Genomic DNA, 11,846 nt, shown 5'->3' on the forward strand with positions numbered 1-11,846 from the left:
GATTAGGACAACACAACACGCAGTCCCTGAGCGGAGAAAATTTCCGACCCAGCCGGGAATCGAACCCGGGCCCTTAGGATTGACAGTCTGTCACGCTGACCACTCAGCTACCGGGGCGGACAAATGTGTGGTGTAGTAGTGCCAGTGACAATTACACTGTAGTAGCTCGAGTTTATGATTTTAAGAAGCTTTGAGGCGCAAATTCGTGTCAGAGAGAAAACAGGGTTCGTTGTTTAAACGTGGGACTTAGTGAAAGCAGGAACTGAGGTGTGGACGGGGCCTAATCAGTTACCGTTGGGTGCACAGTAAACACATACACTTTATTTAAGGAAATAACTTGACTAACACAAGCTAACTGACGGCTGAAGGCCTTATTAAGAAGAATTCAAATTATTTGTCGACTGAAGGCCACAAGCAATAGGAATAATTTAAAAAAAATTATTATTAAACAATTGACACAATCAGACCAAATAAAAAGCGGAGTGATCCACAGACAGAGCTCCAAGGATCGACCTGAGAAAAGTCCCTACAGCTGCGTAAACGGTGAGACAGGCAGCCAAGATTTATGCTCACCTAACAGGATGGCAACTCAATCTAGGGACAGTTTAAACGCCGATCAATCCTCTTACCAAATCCACCTAACGTGTGACAACCAGTACAACGATGGAAAAATTGAGGCGAGGGCGAAGTGACAGACAGCACTGCGTCTGCAGAATGCGGCTTTTAAAACATCGAAAGGCAGAAGAAACCACTCCACAAACTCAGTACGCAGACAGCGTTAAAATAACTGCGCATTCAAACACACTAGATACACACGGACCCGCGGAAACAATTCCACCGACAACTCAGTACTAAAAACACTGTGGAACAAAAAGCACGAACCACAAGTCGACACAAACACAGAGAGCCCAGAAGCCGTCGTAAGTCAAATACACGAGACGAGACGACCGACCAAACGACCAACAAACGGTCGTCCACGCTCAAGTCGGGCAAGGGAAAGGTGCCAGTATGAATCGTCGACTGACAGCTTACCACACCACCATGAGGTCACTTCCACGGACGCACGCACACACACACACACACACACACACACACACACACACACACGTGAAGGTTGCACTACTCGAATATAACGATCCATTCAACTTAAACCCGCTGAATCCGGACCTCGAAGTGGTCGTGTACTCTCGCGACCACATCCTTCCATCGGGCAGTGCATGTGTCGCCAGCTGTCCCGGCGAGTACTGGCGCTGTGCGGACCTCACCGCTCCTTAGTCCTAAGCTAACTGCCTGACACACGACCCGTAAATACTGGAGATCGCTCCAAAGATAGTACCACAGTACTTGCTATCGATAAGTGCTGCTGCTGCCACTGACGGACAGACAAAGCGAGCAAACGTAGTGGCGCCAGTGAACAGACTAGGAAAATGAGAAGTGACAATCTCAATACACGACGCCAACCTGTCAATGGCACCAAGGCGAGCCGGAGCACGGCTCAGTTTTTATTACTTGCTTCCAGTCGAATTTACTGGACTGGAAGTAAGCAAGCTGTGTGTGGAAATGGAGGAGCTGGGTGCAGTTCATTAAAAAGTAAGTAAAGTTGTATGGCGTGAATGCCTGGGAAACACAAAAGGGGCAGGTTCAGCCGCCTCATTGGAAAGGATTTCCCAGTCCTTCGTGACCATAGGTACCTTTACTTTACGTAGTATGAGAGCTATGTACGTTAGTGTAGGTGAGTGTGATGGGTGTGTATGTGTGTGTTGGAGATGATGAGAGAAGGGAGAGGATGAAACCCGTACTGCCACATCGCCTACTCCTTCCGAAGAGCACCAAAGGGGCCGCCGAGCTTAACGTGCCCATCTAATGGATGGATCACAATCAACACTGACACATTCCCTCATTTCATGAGATACTGTGGAGAGGTTTGGAATTGAATCTAGGACATTTGTTGCAAAGACTGGTGATCAGGGACTCCATGCCACCATCTCCATAGTGCTATCTACCATAAACGCAAAGGGAAATAACGTCGACAGTCCGCAGTGCACATGTATGGTCACCCATCCAAGTACTGGCCATCTGGAAGGAGCTGGTTTATACATCTCTGCACAGTCATTGACACCACAGTTCGTGAACAACCGTGACGCTGTTGGTCTCAGTTAGCCGCCAGTTAGCTCCTGCCTCGGGTTGTAGTGGTGGTGGAGAAACTGGTGCAACGTAAGGGGCACCTCAAATGTCGTTTGTTTGGCTCATGGGCTCTGCCAGCTATGCACCTTCCAGAGTAGGGTAAATGACGGTAAAGGCAGAGTGTAGATGTGTGGATAAGAGACCGCTGTATCTGCAGGGTCTGCGCAGGCACATAAGGAGAGGGATTATTTAGCTATCGGGAACTCTAATAATAGACCCATTACGGGGCCTCTTAGGCAAATAGCTTTCAAGGCTGGAAAAAACAGCGTGCACCCGCTGTCTCTGCCTTATCCAAGATACGGAGGAGATCCTGCCTATGGTTACCGAAGTTGTAAGTTGTATCTCATCTCACCATCACTGACGTCTGTCGCTTGGGTTCTGAGGCCATCCTTAGTTCCTAAAGGCGGCTAGCAGATCTTGCTCACGGGGATGAACCACGGAATACGATTTGCTCATTGGTTTGAAGCTGAGGGAGGTTCTCAACCAAGGGCTCTATCGGTTATGTGACGTCTTGGCTGCAGATTTTTGAACTGTGCTCTGGTGTAGAGAATTGTAAAAGTCTACTTGATAAGTCACGGGTGCACTGTACAGAGAAAGCAGGCAACTATGTGGGTAGCAGAGTTCATGTGCAGTGTACCTTTTCATCACACAATCTCAGATTAATGCTTAAACTAAAAAAGTTTAAGCGTTAGTATAACTTAGGAAGTCGGGATGAGGGGTACACTAAGCATGGAAGGTCAAGGCCCCTACTATGTCACTCCTCAACAAAACAAGTAGCAGATCAATATTTAATAATTTATTCAAAACAAGCTTTTATAAAACAATTAGAAGCAATCAACACGTGGCCGTTGTTAAGACAATATGAAATGTACAATTACAACAACTTACTGGAGCTTTCAATACAATCTGAAGGTGATTTTAAAAGGTGTCACATATAATGTTCCCCTTTTTTTATAAGGCAATAATCAATAATATGAAAGTGATGTACAAGGCACACCAGTTCGTTACGAACCCAAATAACACAAGGAGCACAAGAACTTAATTAATGCAATTGATTCCTAAGCAATTAAAAAAAACCCTTTATATATATATAAAAAAATAAGATCAATAACTACCAAACGGGGAGTGACGCCAGGCTGCCCTGGGCGAAAGGTGACTTAACTTAAAATGCAGGAAGCAGCAGACTAGCCATTCAAGACAATACATAAACGCCGGGGCCCAACCAGGAGTCACTTCCCATTAGAAGACACGGCACAGCTTCTGTGCACCGAAGCGAAACGTGGCGCCACTCCCACACACCCCAACTCGCAGAAAACTGGAACACAAACAGACCGCAGAAAACACGGAAAACTCCAGGAAACACCAATTAATATAAGTCAAGAACCAATAAAAAATAATATAATTTTAAAAACCCCAGTAAGTGCTTTCAAAAACGACTTAAATTTTGCAGCAATATCAATGCTGGAAATATTTAAACTAAGACTTGTTATAAAATAGTATCAGACTTTAAGGCCGACAATGTGTACAAAGATGAAATGGAAATAAATGGCTCTGAGCACTATGGGACTCAACATCTTAGGTCATAAGTCCCCTAGAACTTAGAACTACTTAAACCTAACTAACCTAAGGACATCACACACACCCATGCCCGAGGCAGGATTCGAACCTGCGACCGTAGCAGTCCCGCGGTTCCGGACTGCAGCGCCAGAACCGCTAGACCACACCGCGGCCGGCGAAATGGAAATAATTTTAAGATAATATCACGTTATTCAAATGCACAACATCACCACAAACTAGGTTTGATGCACTTTAATTTCTTTGCATAGGTCTGCAATGTAACTGCCAATTGTGTAAGCGTGGTACGCAGAAACTTACAGCTAGACAATGACCTAACATCTTCAATACCTTACAGTTTCTAGATCTTTTGGTGAGCTGATTTCCTTAAAGGAAGTAGTGACTGCTGGCCTCCATGCGATCACACACTTTGTCGGCTGCTCTTACTTCAACAACACATACATTAGGGCAACCAACCAACCAACAAGAGACAGTCGCTACAACGCAAATGGTTCCACGAAACGAAGGCACCAAACCACTTACTCCTCCGATGGAGAGCGCTGTTGGAGATGGTCTCGAGGAAATGGTCTGTCCGCGGAAGGCACCAAAGCAATGCAACGAGCAGCGCCCAGAGTTGACATCAGGCAGGTGCACCACAAACTCGCGACCGTCCTGCAAGTTAGACCGGCCGCGCCGCTGCTGGCCGAGCCGGCGTGTTTTGTTCCTTCGTCCCCTCAAGCACGTCCTAGCCACTCGTAGCCAGTCCGATGACCAACTCCACGAAAACAAATCTCGCCGCCAGATCACAACAGGGCCGAAGATCGTAGTACAGCCGGGTAATCGATAGTCGTGACAAAGAGATGGTGTGCCAGAAAAAGCGCACCACGACTTAGTTAGACTGAGATTCTCTGGTTGGTTGGTTGGTTTAAAGATTAAAGGGACCAAACTGCAAAGGTCATCGGTCCCTTGTTTCAGAAACACACAGAGCACAGTGAAACCATCCATTAGTCATTCGAAGCACTAAAAGAAAAATTCTGGGGGAAGAAAAGCCCCAAGGTCAATAATAAAGCAACATGGAAAACGGAGCACAGCAACAAAAACAACATAGAGAAGAAAGGCAGAAAGAATTAAAACTGTACAGCAGAGGATCGTGGCTGGCTGATCACGAAAATAAAAGGATGAGCCAGCCACTCTGCAACACGTTAGAACCTCCAGCCTAAAAGATTAGGGTGGAGTCGAATGACAGCACAAAACTAAGTAAAAGAGGTTGATGCAATAAAATCATATGGATCTATAAAAGCCGCTTGCGCGAATATAACTTAAAACACGATCTGCTATAGAGACATTGTCACCTAAAAGAGATGATAAATCACCCTGGAGATTAAAAGTTCGCCTGAGAGCGGTTAAAAGAGGACATTCCAACAACATCTGGGCCACCGTCATGTTTGCACCTCAGCGACAATGAGGGAGGTCCTCTCGACGCAGCAGATGACCATGCGTCAGCCAAGAGTGACCAATGCGGAACCTACAGAGAACAACAGAATCCCTGCGAGAGGCCCGCATGGAGGAACTCCACACAGTCGTGGTCTCCTTTACTCGCCGCAGCTTGTTGTGTGCAGACAGAGTGCGCCATTCGTCTGCCCACATCCCAAAGACCCGACGGCGCAACACCGATCGGAGATCAGTTGCCGGGAGGCCGATCTCCAACGTCAGTTTGCGGGTAGCTTCTTTGGCTAACTTGTCGGCGAGTTCGTTTCCCGCTATCCCAACGTGTCCTGGGGTCCATATGAACACCACTGAACGTCCACGCTGTTCAAGAGCATGAACGAACTCCTGGATGGCAACAACAATGGGATGGCGTGGGTAGCACTGGTCAAGAGCCTGTAGACTAATGAGAGAGTCACTGCAAATGACAAAGGACTCTCCAGTTCTGGTACGAATATCCTCAAGGGCACGAAAAATGGCTGTTAGCTCTGCGGTGTAAACACTGAAGCCTTCCGGCAAGGAGCGCTGGTCTACATAGTCCGCATGAGCATAAGCGTACCCCACACGGCCATCAGCCTTCAAGCCATCTGTATAGATAACCTCCGAGTCACGGGATGCGTCGAGGAGAGCAAGAAATTGGCGGCGCAAGACTGCAGGAGGAACTGAATCTTTTTGCCATCGTGAGAGGTCCAGCCGAAGCTGCGGCCGACGAATACACCAAGGTGGTGTATGTGGCTGGACCTGAAAAGCAGAGGGAAGAGGCAAAGACTCTCTGGTGAACGCTCACTACTCAGTATGCAGAGAGCTAATTGCAACCGCGTACAAAGTAAATACACTTCAAACGCCAAGATTTTAATAGGTAAATTGTCGAAGCGTCTGACTTTTCCACCCTTAAGGAAAGTCGCAGCACTCAACTTATACTCTGAACACAGAGTAGTGTGAAATCCGAAGTAGAAATGTGCAAAATATTTAATGAGGCATGTTACGTACATCGAAAAAATGTTTTATATATCGTAAGAGGATTAGAGTTAATTGCATTCCACAAAAATATTATGTCTATCGAGGTCAAAATTGAGTCTCACTGTGAAGCTATCTGGATGTAACTGGACTAGATGCCTTCAAATTAATCACTGGATTCTCTCACATGTGACCTGATGCCGCCTTTACAGTTTGAAAATTTGTGCGTGTCTCTATGTATGTATGTGTGTGTGTGTGTGTGTGTGTGTGTGTGTGTGTGTGTGTGTGTGTCTGTGTGTGTAAAAAGTGACACGTTAGTGACAGATAAGCCCTGATACTACGAATGTATGTAGAATGTAAATTTCTAGTGCCCGAAGGAACCAATTTAGTAACACGATCTGACTCGAAAATAAGTATAAATGATTACACTGCACTCAATTGCATAATTCAGTGCAACGAAAAAAAATTGGGCCTGCATATCTACGGTTAACACGTAGCACATAAATGAATAGGATCGTGAATGCAATAGACTGCTTTGAACATATGCTAGCTTCCCACTTATAGCATACAGCTGTGCAATGGGGCCGTCTCCCGTGTTGTGGACGAGTACATTCAAAATGAAGAAAAGTTAGCAGTGAGATCAACTGCAAGCAAAATTCGCGTCGCGCATAATGTAGCATCAGATAAGTGAGGCTACACAACATGACGACTCACAGCATCACACAGCAGCCCTGCATATGACGACCTACCTTTACGCCTGCTCCTGAAACCCAATCAGCGTGCAAGGAGATTCTGCCCGTTTTTGTTTGTAATTATCAGTGCCCGTTTGTAATTCTCAGTGCCAGGTCTGTAGTTGAGTGGCAGTTCGTTGGTGTTTTTGTCCTTCATAACGCAACAAGATGGTGACCCTCCATCGTGGCACATTCGAATAGATCAAGCATAAACAAGAAAAGGGTTCTGACAAATGAATTCGCAAGATGTGAGTTTAACAAAAAATTGTATTGACTGTAAAAGCAACAGAAAAACTTTAAAACACCACAGGGATAGCGCAACCTACAGTTTACTTCACAAACTAAAGCAACATCATCTGAAGGAGGGAGTCCTGATTCACTGAAAACATCGATAAATTTTCATCAGCGCAGAATTGAATAAAGCAATCAGTGTTAACCAGTTTCCGAGCATTGGGGGTTTCTATTTAAAAAAAACGCGGTCGATATCCGTTTGACCTATGGCAGCGCCATCTAGCGGGCCAACCATAGCGCCATCTGCTTTTCCCCGTCAAGCTAGACGAGTTTCGTTCTTTGTAGTTTTTTCGTTTGATGCTTATTTCGTGAGATATTCGGCCCGGTCATTATCAATGGACCACCCTGTATAAATGATCGGAAGGACAGAGTGAGCAGCAGTCTGCGGACGTTTGCTGATGACGACATAATACGTACAGGAAAGTGTCACCCTTGAGCGACTGTAGGAGCATACAGGATGACTTGGACGATATTACTACTCGGTTTGATGTATAGCATCTTGCTCTAAATGTGGAAAAATGTACATTAATGCAGATGAGTGGGAATAACAACTGTTTACTGTTCGAATACAGTATCAGTGTGTGCTGCTTGACACAGTCCCGTCGATTAAATATCTAGGCGTAACGTTGCAAAGCGACATGGAATGTAACGAACACGTTAAGGTCAGTTGTGGTAAGGCGAATGGTTGACTTCAGTGGACTAATGCGCTTTTCGAATATTCAGCTCAAGTTTCTTTTGATCACACTTTTTTTTCTCGATAGTGATTCGTGTGCATATCTGCAGTTTAATTATTATGCTTCTCTTTGTTTGGTCGCTGTAGAACAAATTTCCACCAGCATAATGTGACTTCGTCAGCAGGTTACTCCTGCTGATCATGTCCAGAGCCGGACAGTGCCACAAATATACTTCTCTCAACCTCCACTCTCGGCTGTGATAGTGGCGTGAGAGGGGGGGGGGGGGGCTCTGTAGTCGAGTGGAGGATACAGTCCGCGCTTCACCTTTGTCCAGCTTGGTGATCTGCCTACCAAGTGTAGTGTAACGACGCGTATGGCTCAATGATTTTTGTTTGAAATATGACCATGTGCAGACTTCATCACCTAAGTCGTTTTCAAAACACTTCAAAAAATTATTTAAATTCTTTTAAAGTTCTCTATAAAGATTCTTGAACGAAACTGTAATTAAAACACCTTCAGTTGAGTCGTTTGTGCAAAATTACGTCACTCAGTCCAACTGGTTCGCGCAAACTTTTGAAATTTAGATGTCGTTTGTTTCATCTTGGAAATTATATTCTTGCAAGTTATCTTATTTTTCCCATATTAAAATCAGACTGTGAAACCCTTAAGATTCAAAAAACCAAATCAAACTCTTCTGAAAGTTAATATCTTGGAAAAATTCAGTAATAATTCTTCCTCACTATAACTCTTCAGAAAATAATTCTCTAACACGTATTTAAGCTTTAGAGCATACACTGTTTTATTGTCTTCGTATATGCTACATACAGATGTGAACATCAGACTCGACAACACAGAACTGAACAAAATACAACATGAACTAAACATTCTGTGACGTCATTACGATGGAAAATTACAAATTTTCATTTATTTTAATGTTGGAGGTTCGACGCAACAACCCGGTCACAGGATCTTCTGCTGCTCTTTGGCCGTTGACCCGCGACGTCTAGTGGCCAGCAATTTTCTTTCTGGTTCCGGCAGTGAAGATGCTGTTTCCGCGAGTTGCGCTGCTCTCGCCAAACATGAAACATACAAAACTTTAAATATTTTACAGACATAACAAAATATTACAAATACATAAACAAAACACTAAATTAAACTTATATTTACCTGCAAACTGAGCTGATCCTTGTGGATGGGTGACGCTTTAATTTCGCGTCCCATTACATATCCCACCCGCAAGCTCAGTTTGGCAGGAATTAACCGAAAATAAAACTTCTCGTATATGCAATATTAACTGTTAAAGTAATAAAAGTTTCAAACATTTTTCTTACATTTTACGTAGTCTAATGTCTCTGCTTTTAGATAAATTTATTCTTTTATGACTTTAAAGAAATAATATCATGAATGTTTGCGACTATTTGTCATTTACTGTCCCGGGTTCCCGGGTTCGATTCCCGGCGGGGTCAGGGATTTTCTCTGCCTCGTGATGACTGGGTGTTGTGTGATGTCCTTAGGTTAGTCACGTTTAAGTAGTTCTAAGTTCTAGGGGACTGGTGCCCATAGATGTTAAGTCCCATAGTGCTGAGAGCCATCTGAACCATTTTTTGTCATTTACTTTTTAGTCGTTGTTATTGTTGTTATTCGTAGCTGAATATACGGAGATTACTCATTTCCACTTAATAGTTGCTAGTAAATAATGACTTAGCACGTTCCTTAACGTTATTACATTAGGATAGCGCGTTCAAATTGTTATACGTTCGTCTCAGGTTTATTCATTTACTGAAGTTGCTCTTTCCAATATATATATATATATATATATATATATATATATATATATATATATATATAATGAGTTTCTCACAATAACTACTAGTACTATTTACCTTACATCGTTCCTTTTCATAATACTTTGTTTATGCATGAGGTCAAGAAGAATTCAAGTAAACTTTCTTTAGACACTCTTTGGACACTCTTATTAGGTAACGCCAATTTATTTAGGAGAAACAAGCGAGAGAGTCTCATTTGGTGTGTTCTATATTAACACTGTTACCAATCTCTATTAAAGGCACTCTGTTATGTGCTCATGAGCATTATAGCTCTGGACGCCCATGGTCCCTAAAACCATTAACCATCCTCTTTGGTTCCTACTATCCGAGTAAATACAAAAATATACAAAATTCCTCCTGACCTAATAACAAAATTTCTTCCATATAAACCCTTTTTAGTTATCTTTCCTTTCTTGAAGTACCGGTAGATTATTGTTGAGGCCTTGTGTAAACTTTTTGTCATTTCCTTAAGACAATATGTCCCTATCACAAAAAAAGTTACATGAATAAACCACGAACACTCGTTCGTATGTAACATAAACTACATATTAACTTCTTTAGGAATGAAGGATTTAATTTGATCGACACTATATAAACCTTTAATTACACCTGACGAAGGTTCCATAAGAAGTAACGCTTTGGGATATACGAGGGCAGTTCAATAAGTAATGCAACACATTTTTTTTCTGAAACAGGGGTTGTTTTATTCAGCATTGAAATACACCAGGTTATTCCCCAATCTTTTAGCTACACAACACTATTTGTCAACGTAATCTCCATTCAATGCTACGGCCTTACGCCACCTTGAAATGAGGGCCTGAATGCCTGCACGGTACCATTCCACTGGTCGATGTCGGTGCCAACGTCGTACTGCATCAATAACTTCTTCATCATCCGCGTAGTGCCTCCCACGGATTGCGTCCTTCATTGGGCCAAACATATGGAAATCCGACGGTGCGAGATCGGGGCTGTAGGGTGCATGAGGAAGAACAGTCCACTGAAGTTTTGTGAGCTCCTCTCGGGTGCGAAGACTTGTGTGAGGTCTTGCGTTGTCATGAAGAAGGAGAAGTTCGTTCAGATTTTTGTGCCTACAAACACGCTGAAGTCGTTTCTTCAATTTCTGAAGAGTAGCACAATACACTTCAGAGTTGATCGTTTGACCATGGGGAAGGACATCGAACAGAATAACCCCTTCAGCGTCCCAGAAGACTGTAACCATGACTCTACCGGCTGAGGGTATGGCTTTAAACTTTTTCTTGGTAGGGGAGTGGGTGTGGCGCCACTCCGTTGATTGCCGTTTTGTTTCAGGTTCGAAGTGATGAACCCATGTTTCATCGCCTTTAACAATCTTTGACAAGAAATTGTCACCCTCAGCCACATGACGAGCAAGCAATTCCGCACAGATGGTTCTCCTTTGCTCTTTATGGTGTTCGGTTAGACAACGAAGGACCCAGCGGGAACAAACCTATGAATATCCCAACTGGTGAACAATTGTAACAGCACTACCAACAGAGATGTCAAGTTGAGCACTGAGTTGTTTGATGGTGATGCGTCGATCATCTCGAACGAGTGTGTTCGCACGCTCCGCCATTGCAGGAGTCACAGCTGTGCACGGCCGGCCCGCACGCGGGAGATCAGACAGTCTTGCTTGACCTTGCGGCGATGATGACACACGCTTTGCCCAACGACTCACCGTGCTTTTGTCCACTGCCAGATCACCGTAGACATTCTGCAAGCGCCTATGAATATCTGAGATGCCCTGGTTTTCCGCCAAAAGAAACTCGATCACTGCCCGTTGTTTGCAACGCACATCCGTTACAGACGCCATTTTAACAGCTCCGTACAGCGCTGCTACCTGTCGGAAGTCAATGAAACTATACGAGACGAAGCGGGAATGTTTGAAAATATTCCACAAGAAATTTCCGGTTTTTTCAACCAAAATTGGCCGAGAAAAAAAATGTGTTGCATTACTTATTGAACTGCCCTCGTACAACCTTATGGACAACATATGGGCCTTCGAAGGTAAAGGAAAATTTCCCACATTCCTTATTAATATTCGAACTTTTAGGATGAGATCGTACTAATACAAGGTCTCCTACTTGAAATGAAGGTTCTATATAATGTTGATTATAACTTTTAAGTCT

Source organism: Schistocerca cancellata, chromosome 5 (genome assembly GCF_023864275.1).
Source record: "Schistocerca cancellata isolate TAMUIC-IGC-003103 chromosome 5, iqSchCanc2.1, whole genome shotgun sequence".
NCBI lineage: Eukaryota > Metazoa > Arthropoda > Insecta > Orthoptera > Acrididae > Schistocerca > Schistocerca cancellata.